Source organism: Meriones unguiculatus, chromosome 18 (genome assembly GCF_030254825.1).
Source record: "Meriones unguiculatus strain TT.TT164.6M chromosome 18, Bangor_MerUng_6.1, whole genome shotgun sequence".
NCBI classification, from domain to species: Eukaryota; Metazoa; Chordata; class Mammalia; order Rodentia; family Muridae; genus Meriones; species Meriones unguiculatus.
The window spans coordinates 45,528,830-45,552,881 of NC_083365.1; positions in this window are offsets into that span (position 1 = coordinate 45,528,830).

Here is a 24,052-nt window from a genome sequence, read left to right on the forward strand (position 1 = left end):
CCCATTGCTCTACTTACTATGAGTTAGTGTTGGGGAAGTATTTTCTATGTTGTACAGTCCATTTCAGTCCCAGTGAGTAATTGGGTACCTGGTATGAGTCTGCTTATTCAAGATTCTGATGAAGATTTCACCAAGCATCAAGCTTATCTAAGAAGTCTTTTTGCATTACCACATTAGGCATCTGATTACTGCAAAACAAGTGACATTTATTCATTTATTTATTTATATTTAATCACTTTACAGCCTGATCCCAACACCCTCTCTTCCTCTCCTCCAAGTTCCACCTTCATGTCCCCTTCCTCCCCTTACCACCTTTCCTTCTTCTCAGAGAAGGGAAGTGTATTAATCCACTCTGGCACTTCAAGTCACAGCAGGACTAAGCTCTTCCTCTTCCACTGGACTCTGACAAGGAAGGCCAGCTAAGGGAAGGAGATCCAAAGGCAGACATCAGAGTCAGAGACAGCCCCCACTTCCATTTTTAGAAGACCCACATGTTGAACACACTGTACATCTGATGCATATAGGGAGTCTAGTTCCAATCCATGCATGCTCATAGATTGGTAGTTCAGTCTCTGTGACCCCCCATGAACCCATGTCAGTTGACTCTGTATGTTGTCTTGTGGTGTCCTTGATCACTCTGTCTCTTTCAGTCCTTTCTCTCACTCTTCCACAGAACTCCAAGAGCTTGGCCTATTCTTTGGCTGTGGGTATCTGCATCTGTTTCTATCAGCTGCGGGATGAAGACAGTTAGTCTAGGCTCCTGTCTTCAAGCATAACAGCTTCATTAGTAGTGACAGGAGTTGGCTCTCTCCCATGAGGTGAGTCTCAGGCTGAGCCAGGCATTGGTTTGCCATTTTCTCATTCTCTACTCCATTTTTACTCCTACATTTCTTATAGGTAAAACAAATTTTGGGTGGAAAGTTTTATGGCTGGGTTGGTGACCTCCACCCTCCAATGGGAGTCCTACCTGACATAGAGGGTGGCAACTTCAGGCTCCTTAACACCTGCTACTAGGAGTCTCAGTTAGGGTCATCCTCATAGACTCTTGGGAGCCTCCCGTTCCAGAAATGGCCCAGACGTTTAACCTTTATTTCATGTATAACAGAGCAAAAACCCTAAAAGTAAGCAAGTATCCTTCTAAGTAATGGATTGTGTGCCAGTTGAATTCTCATAAGGAACTCTGTCACCCCCACCTCAAGACCCAGCAGGGAATAATATCTATCATTTTTGTCACCTGTATGTTTTCTTAAATCAACTGGAGCAAAGCATTTGGGATATAGACAGGTACAGAACCACCAAACCAATGGTCCCTGTTACACATATCTCATGCTCTAAACATTCCAGAGATCCCATCCCTTTTCCAAATTCATGCTGAATTTCAACACATTTTGCCCTTCACTGTCTGTGTATATAAGTGTCTTGAGCTGCTCATCAAATCCTTTTCTGTTGTCAGTGTTCCCTGAATAAGTACAAACTCTTTTCTAAAATATGCTTGATTGAATTATGTTTATCTGTTCAACATTAAGGTACTATAGAATTTCTTTAAATAGTAACCGCTCTCACATTGTTGTAATTTTACTTTCATAAATGTCAATTTTCTTTAATAGGAGGCTATCTATTAAGAAAGTAGATTTCTCTTCCATGGTTATCTCAGAATCGATTCCTGGTCCAACATGAGTGCTTCTTATATGTTAGATATTACTGGGATTCATTTTTATCTTGCATTTTGGCTTGATACCCAGCTTGCTTAGGTTTCTTACTTCAAAAAGTCCATAATAAGTGTGGCCTAGAGACAGTTTTTCACTTGCTGTCAATCAGTTCATTCTGTTAAACACAAATCAATCTAGAATAGCTACACTGATAAATTAAACTCCTTTTTTCCCACTTTTTATTTATTTATTACAGTTTACTCACTTTGTATCCCAGCTGAAACCCCCTACCTCGTCCACTGCCAATCACACCCTCCCTCCCTCCCTCTTCTACTCCCATGCACCTTCCCCAGTCCACTGATAGGGGAGGTTCTCCTCTATAATTTTAATTTTTTTTCTTGACAATTTATTCATTATATATCCTGACTGAAGCCCTCTCCCTCCCTCCCTCTTCTGCCATCCCCTTCCCCTAGTCCACTGAAAGGGGGAGTTCTCCACTATTGTCATCTGCCCATAACTTGTTCAGTCTCAGCAGGACTGCCTGGATCCTCTCTCTCAGCTTGGCAAGGCTGCATCATAAAAAGTAAGTGATCAACGAGCAGATAACTGAGTTCATGATAGCGGCAGCCCCTGCTCCCCTCACTTAGAGATTCACATGGAGACTGAGATGCCAATCTGCTACATCTGTGCAGGGTGTCTAAGTCCTCTCCAGGCATGGTCCTTCGTTGGTGCAGCAGTCTCGGCAGGACCTCCTGAGCTCAGATATGCTAGTTCTGTTGGTCTCCTTGTGGAGCTCCTCTTCCCTCTATTATTCAGATAAAAATAATCCTAAAATTTCTAGTCTTCAAAGACAGTTTCAAATACATATGTTCTTTCTTTAATAAGGAAAACAAACAATTCCTTTATTCTATTAATACCACAGGTCTGTCTGCCACTACTAAATGCAGATCTATACCACCTCATTTGAATGGAAAGAAGGGACCCTGAGCTCTTGATCTATCATTTTAAATAAAGAAGAAAGTTATGTTTCTTAAAAGGCAATTGATAGGATGATTTCAAACAGACGATTTGATATCAGGCTTCAGAATGAGTTCTTTTGATTTGAATGCTAATGCACAGTCTATTAAAAAGACCTTTTCTGGACACTGGAATCTGGTAAAGTAATCTTCTACTCTCTGTCAAATATTCCTATTAGAAAATGCAGTTATATAAACATAGGCCTAAAGACTGAAGTGATAATTGTTTTTCCAGAAATTTACTGAAACAGTTTATTTGAAATAATCTAAGGAGAAGGAAGAATAGATGAATATGTTCATATTATCTTGTGATTGTGTTATAGATCCTCTGGAAACTTATAAATCTACAGTACACTGTTAAATTCCAGCAATCCTACTTTTCCTTTCTCAATACATCTTATTAGTTCATTTTCTAGTTATCATTTTATCATTACTCCATTGAGCATAAATTATTTACAATTATGCCATATAAAGACTCACAGAACTGCTCCTCCCTTGGGGGGTGGGGAGGCCAAAGAGCCAGTCATTGAGTTCCTGTTAGAAATAGTCCTTGTTCCCCTCACTTTGGGAAACCAATTGGAGGAGCAGTCCTGTTAGGCCACAGAGGAGGGCTTTGCAGCCAGTCCTGAAGATACCTGATAAAACAAGATCAGATGAATGGGGAGGAGGTCCCCCCTATCAGTGGACTTGGAAAGGGGCATGGTGGAGATGAGGGAGGGAGGGAGGGACTGGGAGGGAATGAGGGATCGGGACATGGCTGGGATACAGAGTTAATAAAATATAACTGATAAGAAAAAATAAAATTAAAAAAAAACTTTTACTCGCTACCATAAAAAAAAAGACTCACAGAATGTTTCAAATCACAAACAAGGTGATACAATTCTGAATAAATTTTGATGTCACTTTGTTTCCCAGTCATTTCTATGACTCCTCAAACTATTGCAGCATCACTCAAGTCATTTGCAAAAAGACTGGAGACCTTGTTGTTATAGTCTTCTTTTAACTTTCCTAAAACAGAATAGAGAGTATTAAATTTCTTATTTCCCATGATAGCAAAGAGAATGAATAAAGGAACAAGTATCACAATTATTCAATAAATAGGACAAGTGCAAATAAACAGCAAAACCCTGCAGAGTCTAATTAGAAAAGTGAAACTGATCGCATAAGTGAAATTTGAGTATGTGTGTCTTTGGATAACACATTCCAACACATATTAAATTGAAGAATTGATGAAAACACAATATTTTCTTGAGGGTTAAAGTAGCATGGCAGTAATTCAGCATTTAAGATGTAAGAGTTTTGTCATAACCCAGTCCATCCCTCTTGCTAGATGGTCATGAGACTGTGTTCTCACATTATTCATAATGTTCCTTTGCCACATTTACCTGAGTGGTTTGCTGGAATTAAGGACTCAGGAAAGTTTCCAGTAATATTTATTTCTCCCGGTTTTTAATTCTTATATATTTAACTATTTGTAATTTAAAAATGACTTAAAGCTACGATGATTGGGAAGAGTATAGTGTATCCAAATGAGAGCTGACTGAATAGTTTTTCTAGAAAACCAAACCTAAGGTGTTTTTAAGTTGAGATATACAAGTATATCAATTTCTTTTGCATAAATGTGACCAAATTACCAGAGACCATTATGTAAAAGTGTATGATTCATTTGGCTCATAGTCTCAGGGGTTTGGTTTATGGTCACTTGACCCAAGGTGCATGGACAGAACATGACTCTTGATAGAATATATTCTCATCTCACAACAGACAAGAAGTAGGCTAGAGCAGTAATGAGAAAGGGTCAGAGAAAAATATAATCCCCCAAAACATCCTCCCATGATTTATTTCCTCCATCCAGGTAAGAAGTTAAGCCACCATTTAGTAATCAATTCAGATTTTGAACTTATCAATGGACTAAATGATTCATGCTGTCAGATCTCTCATGATCTAATCACCTATTGAAACAAACACACCCATCACAGAACATTACTCATCTTCTAAGCTGTTATTATTTAAATCAAGCTGACAGTAAAAATTAATCATCACAGGTCCACCCCATTGTCACCTTCATATCCTTACACATCTCCCTGAACCATAGATTCCATCGTGGTCCTCAAACAGGATCAAATCCTTCTCACAGTGCAAAATTCTTTCATTTCATCTTCTTCTCAGTCTTGACAGTTCCAAAATTATTCAAAAACCTAAGTTCAAAGTCTCTTCTGTGATCAAGGCAAACTTTCGTCTGTCAGGTCTCTAAAGTCACAAAGAAATCTACATATTTCCAAGATACAGTAGCACAGAATAAGATTTCCTGTTTCAAAAAGGGAGAACTAGAAGAATTACAAGGAAAGATAAAACAAAAACATGATTAAGGTAAACCAGAGCAAACATTAAACTTCACAGCTTCATGCTCAGCCTACCGAATATCTGATCCTGAGCTCAGGCTCCTAACATGCTTATGAAGCCTTGACATTATGGCCTTCTTGTTTGTGGCTACTCTGCCCCACACTCTTGGGCTGGGTCCATTCGTTTCCTGTGGCTTTCTTCAGCAGATATTCTGTTTCTGACATGGCAAACATGCTGAGATCTTTGCTGTTCCTTAGTTTTCCCTCTCACAATTTGACACATTACCCTCTCAGGAACAGGCGTCACAATACTGACTTTCTACGTATTGCCCTACTTTCTATACAGCGGCTTCAGTGGCTGCATAACTCTTGAAGTCTGTATACCAGCAAAGCTAGCGTTTCGTAGATCATGTAAAAGAGCGTTGCCCGTTTAAGCATCGGACAAGTCACCCTTTAGCTCTTTGGGGGTGGGGTGGGGTTGAGTATGATGAGATGAATCATGGGAAACTGCTTCGTGGGCAAGCAGTGTGCCTCTAACGTGCTCTTTTCTCAAGAGAAGTATTTTTAAATGACTTTACTCGTTCATACCCTTTGATCCTGCTGTGATGTGTAAGATCTCTTTAGTTGCTGAGATGACTCAAGGCATCGTTACTATTATACCAACGTACAGTACCTATTCCTTTTGTTCTTACTGATGACATTTCTTTTTCAATTTGTTGTCAGTTTCATACATGAATATGATGGATTTTAATAATTTCACTTCCAATTACAGTCTTTCAACACCAGAGAAATATTCCCTCTTCCAAGTGTTTCTGTCCTACTTTGTTTTTTTTTTAATTTTATTTTTTATATTACTTACAGTTTATTCATTTTGTATCCCAGCTATAGCCCTCTCCCTCATTTCCTCTTAATTACACCCTTCTTCCCTCATCTTCTCCGATGCCCTCTCTAAGTCCACTGATAGGGGAGATCTTCTTACCCTTCCATCTGACCCTAGCCTATTAGGTCTCATCAGGACTGGCTGCATTGTCTTCCTGGTAAGGCTGCTTCCCCCTAAGAGGGAGGTGGTCAAAGAGTCAGCCATTTGAGTTCAAGTCAGAGACAGTCCCTGTTCTCCTTACTAGGACACCCACATGGACACTGAGCTGCCATGAGCTACATCTGTGCAGGGATTCTAGGTTATCTCTATGCATGGTCCTTGGATGGAGTATCAGTCTCAGAAAAGACTTTTGTGCCCAGATATTTTGGTTCTGTTGCTCTCCTTCTGGAGCTCCTGTCCCTTTCATTCTCTCTCCCCACTTCTTTCATAAGCTTCCCTGTCCTATGCCCAAAGTTTGGTTCTGAGCCCCAGCATCTGCTTTGACACACTTCCAGGTAGAGTCTTTCAGAGACCCTCTGTGGTAGGCTGTTGTCCTGTTCCCTGTTTTCTCCCTCTTCCAATGTCCATCCCATTTGCCTTTCTGAGTGAGGATTAGCATTTTACGCAGGGTCCTCCTTCTTGCTCATATCTGTTTGTATGTGTTTGTGTGTGTTTGTATGTGTGTATAAAAGAGAGAGAGAGATACAGACAGACAGACACAGAAACAAACAAAAACAGAGACAGACAGAGAGATAGAGAGATACAGAGACCCACTGAGTGTAATTAGGATTGTTGCATGAACATGGACTTGAAGACACTTACAAGATCATAGGCAGCTTATCAATGGCTAAACCACTGAGCAATAAAAAAAAAAAAAATTGGCTTTCATCCCCAGCCACCGTTAACTGGCAATTTCTTTGTAAGGTACTAACCTCTTTAACAGCCACATAATTTTTGTCCATAAATTTAAACTGTAATGTTTTCTAGCTGTACTACATGTTTCATTTTCCTTTCTAATTTTTGTGTTCTTCTGTTTGATCACAGATATCACTAAACTTTTCTAAAATTGGCCATAAAGATTTATCATATATTCCAAACATTGTGGCTTCTTGAAAATTTCTCTATCCCTAATATTAGGCCACATCATTGAAACCAGCCCCCTACCGACTTAGGAAGTTCATAAGTTTTTAAAAAGTGTAGTATCTATGGCCTTTACTACATACCATTACTAATAGAGTACTTGATTCGATTTGAAATACACTGACCTTGATCTTGAATATGTCTGTTGTTATCCTGGTCTGATGAATTTCCTCTCGATTCAAAGTTTGAATGCAGCATTCTAGCATACACTAGGCCACCTTCCCAGGAATTTCCAATTCTTTCTTCAAAGAAAGCAAACCATTTAAAAGCCATATAATTAGGTAGTTATTACAACGTTCCCATTTCTGCCACCAGTATTTTACGCTAAATATTTTTGCATTTCTGTGAACAAATACCTAATAAAAATATCTTAAGGAGAAGGAGGAAGGCTTTAATTAATAACACCTATTTGTTTGTTCATAATTTGGTTTCAAACGTTTCAGTCCAGACTCCAGAGCTCCATTAATATTTTGTTCTGTAGTGAAACAATGTGTGATGGTGGTGGGAGTGAGTGAGGAAAGAACTAGAATCTAGATATATAGTCTTTAAAGTCATTCTCTGACCACCTACTTCCTTACCTTAGTCCCACCTTCAAAAAATATATATACCACCTTCAAAGATAGGACCACAGAAGGGAACCTAGTGTTTACTACCTAAACTCACAGATGACATGATATCTAGACCATAGCAACAAGTCCTAGTGAGATGTAACCAGACCTAGGTGGATAGCAATAATCAGGATAGAACTCTGCACACATGCACTCCCTACAGAATTGTTAGAGGTATTTGCCAATCAAGGTATATGTGTGTGTGTGTACATATATATATATATATATATATATATATATATATATATATAAACTCACAGTGATGTTATCTGTAGGCTTAGACCATTGCAACTGTGGAAAAAGGGAGAATTCCATAAAAACTTGTGAAATCTTTTAAGTTTTATTTAAAATCTTTTATATCTGAAATTATAAATCAAACAAAAGTTTGCAGTGCAAAAAGCATTAGATTTCTGTGAGAGAGACCCAGCAGTAATAAGGAACTTGCCTGAGAAGTCTGTTTGTGAGAGCATTAAAAGGAAGTTAATGAAGGCATCATTCTATCAGTGCAGCACGGCAGCTACATGAGCCCTAGTAGAGAGAAAGCATCTTACAATGAGAAAGGCTAGGGCACAGGAAGGATGACCCTGGTGGGGCAGAAGAGGGATGTTTATGGTCCTGAAAGAGCTTTTTTATTGCAAGAAAAAAAGCAGCCTTTCTCAGGGAAGATGTCATTAGCTTTTCCATGGAGGACACTGACCCAAGCAATTTAACCACCCTTCAGAAGCAATCTCTCTGCTTCTCTGTTTTACTGTGTTTCACATGTTTCATTTCGACTCTTAGCCTGTTCTCTAAATTGCCTAACCAATTACAAAGTCTCAAGAAAAGGGAGAATAGCATCTGTCCACGTGCTGTCCCTTTTGCTGATTTTACAAACTATAAACTTGGCATTGGCCATGGAGAGGAGGCCAAAGTGAAAATCTATCTGCAAGGGGAAGCATTTTGGCTGTCATTATTAAGGGGTGGCAAAACTGATGAGATATGTGCAGGGGTCTGGGCAGCGAAATAATGAGACAAGGTGAGCAGGAGTGGGCACAGCCGGAAAGGGAACTGTGATGGATAGATAAAAATTGAAGTCACAATGCTGCACATAGTTCCCAGGGTAAAAGCTGACAAGACACTTGTGACAGCCTCTGTGTCCTGGTGTCATGACACCTGGTTGTGAAAGCTGGCACTGCCCCATTTTAATTATGTGACATCAAGAATTAGCGTGTATCATTACATCTTGGGTTTAGTATCCCAAGTCCGACTGGGCTATGTTGTTGAGAGTGTTGAAATTGAACGTAAATTGCCAAGCAATTAAGTAGCTCCAGCATATAACAGGAGACGCTGTTGCCATTTCCATTGCAGGTATTAAAGGATGACTAACACCTTTACTCAGTGGGCGTATACCGCAGAATCAAGAAGTGTTAAAAGTAAATGCTTGGAATATGATATGATACCACTTTAGAGATCACGAATACTGGCCTTTTGATATATAGAAGGAAGCTGAAGTCCAAAATGTTTTGTGATTTCTTAATGCTTCAGGCTCTAGAAAGTTTCTGACCTAATTCCAAGAACTGGTTTGCTTCTCTGTTTTGAATGCACTGTCTTCTATCACCCATGAGACAAAGACTGTGGAAAATATTCACATCACCTCATTTACCAGCACCTCATACTGCATTTTATCCCCATACAAACCAGTTTTAAAGTGGAGAACAATCTGTAAATTTCACTCTTCATATTAGCTCTCCTGAGTCACAAGTTTTTGTGGAACTTCTACATTACAGTTATAAGTATTTTAGAAACAAATTAAAGCATGTTAATATTTACAACTTAAAGAGCAGTCAAGTAATTAAGTAGGTTAAGAAGTTAAACAAGCCCACAGCAAGTTTGGATTATTTTTCCTATATAATGCTAGAAGTTTGTAATCTGACTCCTTACCCTGTTCTCTATAGAACCTATGATGGTTAGTTTTCTTCTACTTTAATCACACACTGATTTCACATTTATTTTATCAGGCTCATCACTGTAGGCTTCATGTAGTAACTCCTTATACATATTTTTAAAGGTATTTCTGACAGAGAGAAATAATGCAAATGTCTTTAGATACTTATATTACCTTCAAAGTTGTCAATAGTTAGAGTGAGTTTACATTTCTGGATTCAAGTGGAGGAGACAGACCCAAGCAAAGTACAATGATTAGTTTAATGCGAGTTTTGGCCAGGCTACTGTGGCTAATTATCCACTCAAATGTTAGTCTAGGTGTTGCTGTGACACATTTTGTTGACACATTTAGCATCTGGAATCATTTAATTTTAATCAAAGGAGATTACCATCAATGTAGGATGACCTTGTACAGTTGTTCAAAAGGCTGTCATATCAGCACCGCTGAGGTTTTTGAGGAGGGAAAAGTTTTGTCAAGACTGAGTTCTCATGTCATACATGAAGCTCCAGCCATCAGTGCAGGATTGTCCTCTTTCTTCCTTTTTCCTCTTTTCCTTCCTTCTTTCTTTTCCTCCCTATCCCCCTCTACATCCAAACACACACTCACACCAAGGAGTTTTCATCTCTTTTCTGAATAACATGGGTAAAACAGCATATGAACATACTTAAATATTCATGGGAGATATTGCCAAACATTTGAGGTGAGGTAGCACTAGCTATTATGACAGATGAGCCTTGATTCTCTACATCTTAATCCACAGAATCCAGAAGAATTGTATCACTCATATATGAGAATCTTGCATGTGCATGAGGAATAAATGTGACATCAGAGCAGATTGAAAATTGTACGTGACTTTCAGAATAACTTGGACAATGACTTCAGCCAGCAGAAAAGAGAAGAAAAAAAAATAAGAGAATTGTGAGGGAGGTTTAATAGGTTCACACTTCGGCACACAATTCTTGTGCTCAGGACATACAATTCTACTGTTCAATCACCCAGCCACACCTAACTGCAAGGAATCATGGGTATCTGTTTCACAGACAAAATTGCATATGTGCTTGAAAAACAGCCATCCTGTAAATCATCAAGTCAGCATTAAAAGTAGCTTCCTGAAAAACATGTTTTCTTGTTAGGAGCGCACTGTTTGCTAAAAAGTTTTGTAACTAACTTGTTAGGTACTATGGTCTCAATACCGGAATGAAAATAGAAAATGGAAAAAAAAAATAGAATGAGATGGCAAAGCAAGCAAAGTCTGAGGCAGGAGACAATTTAAAACAGCAATTAGAGTCTAATTAAATCCAAAGTTTGGGATCATTATCAGAAGTGAGGACATAGCTAATTACGCAGAAAGCAAGCTTCAGTTCAGGTTATGGTCATTCAATAAGGGAATCTTCTCTTCCCAGCAGAAAACACTAATTTTCAAAACCACTTGAAAGATTCTCAATAATAGATGGCATGTGTGTGTGTGTTCATTTTCATCTCTTTATCCATAGTGTCGACATGGTGCTTATCCTTTGTACTTAAATCAACAGGCATCGTTTGTAGTCACATGAGAAACGTTTGCCTCATTGAATTTCCATAGCATTGAAATGTCAATTAACTCAAGGTTAGGAGCTAATAAGATGTGAATAATGATAATAATAATAAAATGATAATAGAGAGAATAATACACCTGAATGTATGGTAAAGGCCTCTGTTGTGTAGCAAACAACATTTCCCAGGAGGAAAGAGAGGACATAGCTTGTTATTGTCACACTCCCCAAAAATTCCGCTATAATATTAGCAGTACATTTTGAATGAAAATATGCAGAATAAATGAATGAGGAACAAGACCCTGTGTGCTCCCCCTTGATTTTACTATTCCCAAATACAATTCACTAAGTGTTCAGTCTCCTATATTCCTGTCTAGGGACATACCTACACCTAAAAGTAAAGAAGTCTGTCTTGGTGTAGGTATTATAATTTGTGACATTCAGAGTGTCACTGAGTAAATGTACTCAAAATAACATAGTGTATGAAATCCCAAAAAGAACCAATTATCACTCTGAACATTCAGTGAGTAGAAGAAATGTTGACCCTAGTAATTAGCTTATGCTACTGATATTAAAACATGAAACTATAAGAAAGTCTCTCAGATCTTTTGTTTACACAATAAGCAACTAGGTATTTTAGGTATTTTAGTCTTACTTGCTGATCATTGAAGATTCATAATTATAATCAAATGAATCTATACCATCATTATTCCAGAGAGGTGTTTCTTAATCCAACCCACTATAAACTGTTCGATTCTACTGTGAGGTCCTCCTATGAAATCCTTAGTTTCCATTTTATAGTATTTTCAGCCTTGTGATTGGTAGATGGATATTTCATGTTAGTCTGAACACAAGGGCATATAGAGATCAGAGAACAGTTTTCAAGAGTTAGTTCACTTTATCCACTATGTGGGCCTGAGAGACTGAAGGCACAACAGCATGTGCCTGAACCTGCTGAGCAAGCTCAATGACACATGCTGCATGAAAGAGAGAGAAAGAGAGAGACAGAGAGAGAGAGTTATTGTTTTATGTCTGTCATCCCTTCTAGACTATATAAAAAGAAACCTTTTTTCATCTGATTCATTTCACCTGGGAGGAGAATAAACACAGTATATGTTCCATTAAAGACATTATGAACTCATGGGCTGGCTCTTTAATCATCTCCATCTGAGGGGGAGCAGCCTTATTTGGCCACAGAAGAAGACAATGAAGCCACTCCTGATGAGATCTGATAGACTAGGGTCAGATGGAAGGGGAGGAGGATAATTGGACTGGGGGAGAGACATAGGAGAAGAAGGGAAGGGAGGTTGGAATTGGGAAGAGATGGGGAAGGGGGCTCCAGCTAGAATACAAAGTGAATAAACTGTAATTAATAAAAATTTTTTAAAATGTAATTATCTTCAATACAATAAAATTGGAACAGGAGAGGAAAAAAAGACATCATGGTTCCTCATTTTTACCTTTGTACAAAACCTCTTTTTTACAGAGTGAATATCAATGTAGTATTTTATTCCGTGTATTTTCAACTGTGTAGCCTTATTCCATCATCTATCAGTATCCATCCAATGAAACTTCCTAACATTGAATTGTTTCTATTGGTTCAGGTTAAGCCAGTGTCTTTAAAGGCTTCACATATGTTCTTCATTATTACCATAAGCCTTACCATAAGCACTTTTTTGTGCCTCTAAAGGTACAATTAGAGTTGTTTAATAACTGGGCATGCTCCTAATTTTTTTAAATTCTTCTGCTGATTCCAGTTCTCTATAAAAAATTTCTAATCTTCACATAGAAAAATATGAGACGTACATATATTTGCTTTTCAAACGGAAAGAAATGCAATTTATCAAAAATTAACTAGAAAATCAGTCCAAGGCATATCATAGCAGTGGTATACTTTAAGTGGAAAGATAATTTTTCAGATCAAGTCAAACACTACTGCTAAGTAAAACTGAAGGAGCTGAGCACACAATCTGCATGAGATTTTGACTGTTATTATTTTAGCTGCTGTTGTATAACTTTTCCTGGAGAGACATGAGCAAATGCCTATTAAGTCAGATAGGCCACCTATGAAATTTCAAAGAATGCCCCCATCCATCCCTAGCATGATAAACCAACGAGTTTACTGAAGTTACTTGCAGCAATGTTGGTGACTTGACCAGTTACGTAGAGGCGGATGGGTAACTCAAGAACAAGTGTCTGACTGAAAAATCCACTACTGCATGAGTAATGAGAACAAATCTCTTCCTCCCCAGAAAGTACCTCTTGCTCACATGGCCTTGTGGAAGTAGTTGTGAATTTTGTCTCTTTAGTAGACTTGTGAGTGGTTTCTCTCTGAGTTTTATTAACATCTGTCTTCCCCGCAGAAGTGAATGTTACAGCCTTGAAGAAACAGTTACCATCGTGGTTATATGTGTAAAATACATATTTGAACTGTGGTTTTATAAAAGTTCCATGTTAATTCATATTCTACCTATCAAAATGCATCATACAAAATAATTTTGACATTAAATGTTCTAATTCTATCTATACTACTATAAATTGATACCCAGCCACCCAAATGGGTTATTTTTCAATAGAGATGTAATGCCAAATCTTATTTATTTAAGATATTAATCATTTCTTTTCACTCTTGTGCACACATTTTACCCTCTTGTGAGTTTCTCACTGTGAATCGGACTTCCTGAATCAACCCAAAATCAGTACAAAAAGACACAGAGCAACTGAGAAAACTATTACTCTCAATAGCAATTGTGTATGGTAATTACAAAATAATATATGCAAATAACATTCATGTGAAGGTTATTTATCACACAGTGTAAGTCCTGAAAACATCCCCATTTCTACAAAATGTTTTTTTTTCTTTTTTCCCTGTGGACATATCCAGCCAATACTTAGGACTTACACCTAACACCAAGTAGAAGACATTCCGTATTGGCCATGACATCTCCAACAGGATCCAAAGTGAATATGAGGCACTTTACTGTGAGAAAAGACAGCTTGCCTTCATGTGCTGTCATGTTCCTCATTGAAGTTTAGAAGCAATTGAACAGTTCTGATCAAGCAGTGATGCTTGACACGAAAAAGAACCTGCATTCTGAAGTGTCATCAAGACTTTTCTTTTCACTCTCCCTCTTCCTTTAAGTACCTCAAAAACTTAAGCCAGCTACATCATTCAAAGCCCATTTTCTTATCTGTAGAAGAGAAATAATTCATCCAACTGACCAACCTTAAATTATATTGAATAATGAACATCATAAGTTTGAAAACAACAGAGACCTACAGAAGCTTCTAGTTTTTACAATTTATACTCTTTTTTTATATAAACCTAGAGCAAGGAACTTGAAAACTGATGAAAAAAGACCTGGTTGAATTGAGAGTTAAATTAATTTCTGTTTTTATTTTTTTTCCTCTGTAGCTTTGGATTGAAGTAAAAAGTCCATAGTGGGGAAATGGAAGGAAAAACACAGCGGGAGGATAAAGTGACCACTCTAATCTAAAGAAAATAGAGTTAGACTGTGAGGTGGAACTGCTCCTGGCTCCAATTCCCCTGTGCAACTCTTTGGCCTCATTTTTCTCCACTTTCAAATACATATTTCTTACTGCTTTGATGAAGTTACTTTGTGAGAAACTTACATTATTTACTTAAACTCTAGAGTACTGGCAGGGGAGGAAGACCAAGGGAAAATTCGTTTTTCAAGGGGAGATGAAAAGATGATGTGGAGAACTAAAGACAAATTAGCTATCAGTGGGACCGTTCCTTATAAAAACCCTCAGCATCTGCATGCAGCTTAGTCTGCTCAACTTCCTTCAGTGAGGAGAATTAACTTTCTATAAGGAAAAGATAATTGAAGCTCAGAAAGGTTAGAGGGCTCATGCAAGTACACAGAGTTCATAAACGGTGGTTTGGAGTAGAACAATCCTCACTCCTGTGCTCCTAGATGAATGGCAAACAGAATCTATTAGCTGTTCTGTTCTAAAGGAAAAATAAATCCAGAGATACATAATTTATTACTCACATATGTGTTTGATTTTCCCAAAATTAGAAAAAAGTTGCCACCACCACATATTTAGACCCAACTTGATTCCTGCTGAATATATAATAGCTGATGAGTTCCCCCAAACCATAACCCTTACTGTCCCAATGAAAACCCCTGTAGGATAACAGGAAACTTCTCTTTTCATTTTTAAATTATTTTTATTTTTTTCTGAAATTAAAATATCATTGCATCATTTTTTTTTCTTTCCTCCCTCCACTCCTTCCATGTATTCTTCTCCTTAATTTTTCTTAAGTTCATGGCCTCTGACCTTATTTTCTTTGGTTGTTACATCTCTAATACAGAGATATAGATAGATTAGAGATAGATAGATAGATAGATAGATAGATAGATAGATAGATAGATAGATAGATGATAGATACATGGATAGACAGACAGACAAATAGACCGGCAGATACTGTTACTTTAGGTCTGAACACTTGCTATTGAATAAAGGATTTGGGGATCTTCCCTGGGAAAGACTATTTTGTCCCTCTCTAAGTGTTTCTTAGTTGCAATATAAATATAAATATAAATTTTCAAAGCCAGACAAGCCTGGATCACTGTAATCTAAGCTCCAAAGACTGACAATGACAACTGAAACTTCTTTGCCCACCTAAACTAACCTGCCATAAGTTAAAAAAACAACAACAAAAAACAAACAAACAAACAAAACTTTCTCTGTTACAAATAGGTTAAAAGAATTCACGTCCAGAAAACCAGCCATGCAGAGAATGGTAGAAATGATACACAGAACTGAAGAGAGGGATAACCAATATCAAGATGGTATAGAAAGAAAATACAACCCATGAAGTTATAATTACTGAAATACCGTATATAAGTAGGAACACAAACAGCAAAAAGAGTAACAAAATGGCAGGTAAAGGATCTTATTTACCAGTGTGTAATATTGGTAACTTTGTCAAATATCAGATGACTGTTATTGGCTGTTTTCCATGCTAAGGTTTTCTCCTTTGCTCCATTAAGCTCTATGTCAATTTTTGTGCTAGTTCCACGCTGTTTTCATTATTATAGCTCTGTAATGTAGGTTGAAATCGGTTATGAAAATCCACTATTGATTGATGTTGGCCCCAGGTGCCACAGTAGAGAGAGAAGCTCACCAAGATGAGCCTTCATTTCCCAAAATTAGCAGAGAGGTTCAGTCTCTTCTTGAAAGACACAGGAAGCTAGCTCACTCCCGTTATTTTATTCAAACATTATACAAGGTAAACTGGGACTGGGAAATGTTCCAACTACCAAAGTTACCTTGCCCTCATTGCCCATGAGAGCAGACAACCAGCATGAATCTTAGTTCCCTTTAACAATGGTCAGCCACAGATAAAAGTGGAGGGGGTCCTCCCTTACTAGGTGAGTATGGAAAGGGCATAGGGGGGAGAAGAGGAATGGTGGGAGGAACTGGGAGGAGAAAAGGGAGGGGGCTTCAGAGTGAAATAATTATAATAAGTAGATAGATAGATAAGTTAATTAATTAATTGATTCATTAACACCTTGAGGCTTTCCAGGAATGTCTTAGGACCAAGGTCTGTGCAGCTGTAAGTTCTCACATAGCACCAAGTGCAGATTCTCTAGAGAAACATTTCTTGATGGTTCAAATGGTCTCATAATAATCTTGCAGCCACTAGTGATTCATGGAAACATAGCAAAGGCTTTGCTGAATAAATCATTTCACTTAAAGCCAGACACAAGGGGTTTACTATACATTTCACCACATTCCAGCAAGCATTAGTCTCTTTGTTCAAGATTTTCTTAGCTATTTCTGTGAACAATATCATGAAATTCTTCATTGAATTTGTAAATTGGATTTAGAAGCATAGTGGTTTTCAACATATTACTTCTACAAATCTATGAACATGGGCGGTCTTTTCATATTCTGGTGTATTCCTCAATTTTCCTCTTTATATAGTTAAAGTTTTCACAGTAGAGATTTTTCACCTCCTGATCTGGTTTATTCAATGACTGTTGATGTGTGGGAAGAATAAGTTTTCTCCAAGAACAAACCTCTGCTTATTTGTTTCAAGTAGTTAGCCCCTAACACACACACATAGAAGACTAAATGGTTTCAGTAGGTAATACAAGTATCTGTTGATGTGCATAGCAGTAATAATTAAAAAGAAGAGGTCACGATTTTGAGGAATGAGGAAGTGACATTTACATTATTTAGAGAGCTACACAGAAGGGTGGAAAGTATGTAAATTACATACATGAATATATTATATTTACATAATTTCCATTACCCATCAAAATATCAAAATAATTCTTTAAACTTTGAAAGGACAATACTCAACTTCATATGGAAAAAAAATAAAGGACAGATAAACACTAAATAAACTTCTGGAGGTATCACCATCCCTGATTTCAAAGCTCTACTACAGAGGTATAGTAAAAAAAGCCACATGGTATTTGCATAAAAACAGACAGGCTGAGCAACAGACTCTAACTAAAGACCCAGCATAAAGCCACATTACTATGGACACCTCTTTTTTTATAAAGAAGCCAGAAAAACATAAATGAAGAAAAGGCAGCATCTTCAATAAGTTGTGCTAGTCTTACTGGATGTCTGCAAGTAGAAAAATGTAAAAGATCCATATTTATCACCCTGCACAAAGTTCAAGTTCAAGTGAAGCAAAGATCTTAGCATAAAACCAGATACACCAAACCTAATAGAAGCCTTGAACACATTGGCACATGAGACAACTTCCTGAACAGAACACCAATAATGCAGGCACTAAGATCAATAATCAACAAATGGGACCCCATGAAACTGAAAAGCTTATGTAAGACAAAGGACACTGTCAATATGACAAAATGGCAGTCTGCAGAATGAAAAATCAAAAAAAGATTTTCACAAACTCTACATCTAATAGAGGGCTAATATCTAAATAAAGAACTCAAGAAACTAGACATCAACAAATCAAATAACTCAATTAAAAATTCAAGCACAGATCGAGACAAAGAATTCTCAGCAGAGAACTCTTAAATGACTGAGAAACACTTAAACAAATGTTGAACATTCTTAGCTATCAGGGAAATGCAAATAAAACTACTTTGAGATTCCATCTTACACCTGTCAGAATAACAAAGATCAATAAAACAAGTGACAGCTTATGCTGGTAAGGACATGAACCAAGGGGGACACTACTCTATTACTGATGAAAATGCAAACTTGTACAACCACTGTGGAAACTAATATGACAATTTCTAAGAAAATTGAGAATCCACCTACTTCCAAACATAGCTATACCACTTTGGGCATGTATCCAAAGAACACTCCATCCCACTACTAAGACATATGTTCAACTATGCTCATAGTGGCTTTATTCATACTAGCCAAAATGTAGAAACATTCTAGGCATCTCTCGCTAGAATGAATAAGGAAAATGTGGTACATTTACATAATAATGCATTACTTAGCAGTTTAAAAAATGGCATATGAAATTTTCAGGCAAGTGGATTGAACTAGAAAAAAAAAGACAACCTGATCAGGACTAGAAAGACAAACATAATCTATGCCTAGCCCAATTGTCATCAGAGAGGCTTTCTCTGGCAGTTGATAGACGCAGAGGCAGCAGAAACCCATAGGCAAACATTAAGGGAAGATAAAGCCCAAATTGGAGATCTCCATTAGATCCTTGACCTTGGAACTCCCGCATCAAGATGGAGAGAAAGAGTTGTAGGAGTCCAAGTGGTGGATAATACCAGGAGATCATGGTCCTCAACTAATCATGGCTTGTAGGGGCTCACAAAGACTTAAGGGGCAACCAAGGAGCCTACATGGGCCTGCTCTATGTCTTCTGAATATACATTATGGTTGTTATCTTGGGATTTTGTGGGAGTCCTAGAAAAGAGAGTAGGAGTGACTCTTGCTTTTTGCCTGTTATTAGGACCCTTTTCCATATTGGGTTACCTCACCTAACCTGGATATGAAATTTTGTGCCTATTCTTATTGTATTAGTTATGCCATGTTAGACTGATATCCCTTCTCTTTTCTAAAGAGAAGCAGATGTGGAGTGACTCTGAGGGAGAAAGGAGGTAGAAGAAGCAGATACTGAGCTCCAGAGAGAAGAAAAAATTCTCAGCAAATTAAAAATTTTAAGATAGAATTCCATGCTATAACTATCTGTCCCTAGGCTTTTTTTGGATGGGAGACTTTTGGACATTTGTTCAACCATGTTTGTAGCAACTTTATTTGTAATAGCCAGAAACTGAAGACAACCCAGATGTCCCTCAATTGAAGAATGGATACAGAAATTGTGGTATGTTTATACAATGGAATACTACTCAGCAATTAAAAATAAGGAAATCATGAAATTTTCAGGCAAACGGTGGGAAATAGAAAAGATCATCCTGACTGAGCTATCTCAGAAGCAAAAAGACACACATACACAGGTATATACTCACTTATAAGTGGATATTACAAATATAAAATAGGATAAACATACTAAAATCTGCACACCTAAAAACGCTAAGCAAGAAGGAGGACCCTGAGTAAGATACTCAATCTTCTTTCAGAAAGGCAAATGGGATAGATGTTGGAAGAAGGTGAACATAAGGAACAAGACAGGAGCCTACCACAGAGGGTCTCTGAAAGACTACCCAGCGGGGTATTAAAGCAGAAGCTGAGACTCATAGCCGAACTTTGGGCAGAGCGTAGAGAATCTTATGGAAGAAGGGGGAGATAGAAAGACCTGTTAGGGTCTGGAGCTCCACAAAGAGAGCAATAAATCTGGGCACATGGGTCTTTTCTGCGACAGATACTCAAACCAAGGACCATTCATAGAGATAACCTAGAACCCTTGCACTGAGCTAGCCCATGGCAGCTCAGTCTCCAAACGGACTCCCTAATAAGGGGAGCAGCAGCTGTCTCTGACATGAACTCAGTGGCTAGCTCTTTGATCACCTCCTCCTGAAGGGGGAGCAGCCTGACCAGGCCACAGAGAAAGACTATGAAAGACAGTTGTGATGATGAGACCTGATAAGCTAGGGTCAGATGGAAGGGGAGGAGGACCTCTACCCTCAGTGGACTCGGAAAGGGGCATGGCAGAAGATGAGGGAGGGAGGGTGGTATTGGGAGGGGAGGACAGTGGAGCTACAACAGACTATGAAGTGAATAAATTATAATAAATAAAAAATATATGAAAAAATTAAGTTAGAAGATGTGTGTGCGACCTTGTGACTGTGTGTGTAAGAGAACACGTGTGTGTGTTTGTATGTGTGTGTGCAAATTAAGCAAATAAGAGCAAAATCCATGTTTTTTTTTCTTTTTTTAGAAACAAATTGTTATCTCACCAAACCTGAATGATTCATAAGTGCCTCTGCCAGAAAACAGGACGGTAGATCAAAAAAGAAGTCAGCTTAAATGAAGAAAAAAAAATAGGCTGAAGTTGAATTTTTTGAGTGTGAACCTTTTCCTTACTTCTTATTTTCTTGGAGGTAAATTATTTCATTCTCCTAGGTCTCAATTTATCCTCTTTATAGCTGAAAAAAAAATTAGTATACCTGCCTCATCTAGCCAATGTGGGTATTAAAACACTGCAACACACAGAAGGTTGAAAGACAATACTTAATACATAGTAAACACACATATTCACACACAGAGAGAAAGTACAAACATGTATTATCATACAAAGAAGTTTAAGACCCTCTTACTCTCAAAATAGAGTGCCCAATACAAACAGGAAAGTTGGTTTTAGTATGTATCAGAGCAACAGACAAGTAATAAAATGTTTTTTCTTACTGGGATGATGATTGAATAGACGGATTAAACTAATCAAATAAATCTTTTAAGATATTTGGGGGTGGTAAACTGCTCTAGACTATTATTCTGTTCTTACCAGCCAAAACTTCTTTTAAATACACTTTTACATTTATCTGTTGTTATTCTACTTATTTCCACCCCATTTTGGCCCTTTGAGTCCTTTTCAAGAATTTGCTTAGCAGCTAGAATCAGATGTTCTAAAACAGAAAGGAGACACAGGAGTCTGTAAACAGTCTCACAGGAGTCTGTAAACAGTCTCACTAAACGATTTAAGAAGTGGTCGTAGGAAATAATTTGTATCAACCCATTGCTATTTGGTATAAATGTAATTATTTTATTCCTTTTTTCTCTTCACATAAACATTTCTCATCCTTCATAGAAGCCTGTTAGGTTAAAAGGAACAACTTTTAGTCAGTTCTATAATCAAAGATTTGAAACTTTTACTTTGACAGAGTTTCAGTCTTCATGACAAAAAGTGAAACAGTTGAGTTCAGAATATAATTGCTATAAAACTTTCATTTCTTGATTGTAACTATGTATGTAACTATATATGCTCTCATTCCAAGGAAGTTACCTGAGCAGACAAGAGGAATTAATTTTACACCAATCCCTTCTACCAAGCATCACCCTCAAACCTTTCCATATTCTCTTAAATTAGTCTCATTTAGGATAGCTATTCAGTCAGCTCTGGATTTTTGTTATACTATTTATCAACACCAAATCATCATCATAAGCATCATCAATCACATGCCAAGTGCTGTCCATTGCTAAGCCTTTACAAAAAGTCTTGCCAGTGTAAGTTGTGGGTGGGGTGTCAGAAAAGGGAGGAAATGGCCTTGAACACTTGAACCCTCCCAAGGTAGACAATATCTGGTCTTCATGGTGAATATCCAGGCTCTGACCATCTTGTTATCAGCCTCAGTGTCCCTACCTTTTATCCTATATGATTGGCTTGTTGCCAATTGGATATGTGTCTCTTCCAGTATGAGGTGCTGGTCATAATCTACTACCTCACTCACTTATATGTGCAGTCCAGTAAGGAGTATCTCTTCAGCTACTACAAGATATTGGAGAGTAAAAAATAAACATCTGTTGCTTAAACCACATAGTGTTTGTTCATTTATTATGTTATGTGAGATTATGAGAGTTAACAACACCCTGGAAATCTATTAATTCCTTAGTACATGTGGAGACAAAAGAACCATGGGTCTCTCTCTCTCTCTAGTCATCTAGCTATCTAGCTAGCAAGTTCTCTCCCCCCCCTATCCTTACTATTTAATCTCTTTCCATTTAGTCAAAGGAAGAAAAATATCTATCATTTCCCCAGCTTTTATAAATATAATAAAAATGTATCTGTCCTAGACAGCTGACCATATATTTTCTTCAACATATCTGTTCTCTAACCACCAATTTCTTCTTTTTCTTTCCAACATTTCAATTTCCTGTATTCCAGGTCTTGATAGCTTAAACTGGAATGTAGAACTCAAAGTCTCAGTCTTGGAAAGTTTATGATTACCTTCTTATAAAACTGCACTCAGGTTATACCACTTTCAGGGTTTCAAAAGCCCTGGCTTGTAGGGAACAGATATAACAATAACTCCTTTTAAATCTTTCTTACATTTTCTACCAAAACATGTAACATCAATGGAGAGAATATGTTTGATCATTATTAAAACTTAAAAGCAGCCCCTGGGGGCAATGGTCTCCTGAACCTACTCAGACCTCGGACACCACCACTGCTAGTTCTAGAACTGATACAGGATGTTCCAACGAGGGGGTTAAGGCTTCCCATAATATTTCCTATAAGCCCACACCCGTTTGTTTATGTCCCCATTTTTATTCATTATTAGCCAGATAGAGCCAAGTAATTGTGGTAATGATACTTGCTTTTTTGCCCAATGCTAGAATGCTAGTAAATTTAGGTATGCCCTGGTTACTCGCATGCCTCGCTGGGTGCCTGTGCCCATTGATGCCCCTCACACTATGACTCTCTTCAGACAGAAAAGGGATCTTGGAACTACAGCCACCATTGTTACTGCCATCTCATTGACGGCTGTTGGAGCTACCACCAGGGCATTAGCCATGAGTCATACTGTGCAGACTGCTCAGACCCTGAATAATCATTTAGCCAATGTAGCTCATTCCTTAGTTGTACAAAAAGGAATTAATGCTCAACTAAAAGGAAGCTTGATGGTGTTCAATCAGAGGACTGACCTCATGCAGGAGCAAATTGATACCCTATGGCAAATCGCTCAACTTGGCTGTCAATGAAAATATGCTGGACTTTGAGTCACTAGCATATAACATGAGAATTTTTCCTGTGCTGCAAATCTGTCTAAACAATTGTCGAGCTATATTTTAGGTAATTGGACTGGAGAATTCGATACTACGATGGAGCAGCTGAGAGTGGCCATTGTCACAGTAAATTCTACCAGAGTGGACTCAGGACTAGCCACAGGATTATCATCATGGATCGCTGCAGCCAAGAATCATCTGAAGGAATGGGCGGGCATGGGAGCGTTAGCAGGCCTTCTGGTGTTGGTCTCCTTGGTTTGCCTGTGGTATATATGCAAGATTAGAGTCTCACAAGAGCATAATGCAGCCATGACCATTCAGGCCTTTACAGCCATTGAAGCAGGACAGTCTCCCCAAGCATGGTTGGCTACCATAAAAGGCTAAAATGTTATGCTCAGGATGCGAGGCTAAGCACTGCACTCAGGGTCAGCCGCTTTGGACCCAGAGAAGAGCATGTCTGATTGCATGCGGGTTGATGCCCCAGGTCCCGCCTCTGAGAAAAAGGTATCGGACGGGTCTGATGCTCTTTGGGTGGATGACACCTAAATGAACATCAGTACAAAGTCCCAATTTATTTATAATATCAGAGATCAGACCTCTACTCTTGCCTGATGCGTCTAAAACAAAAAGGGGGAACTGTAGAGAGCTGCGTAATGCTATGCCTTAAAGATGGAGCTGGTTTCTGCCTTCCACCTTCCCAATGGTGAGTGCTCTCTGTCACGAACAATTCCACATTTGGCTAAGACTGAGGATCTGGCTTGCTTCCATGTATGTGGACCTATCTGCATTGCCCCCGTGGCACGCCTGGGTTGGCTACCCAGAGGCTATTTAAGCTGTGGGCTGGCTTTCCCCAGGGTCAGATGATTGTTCAAGGTTC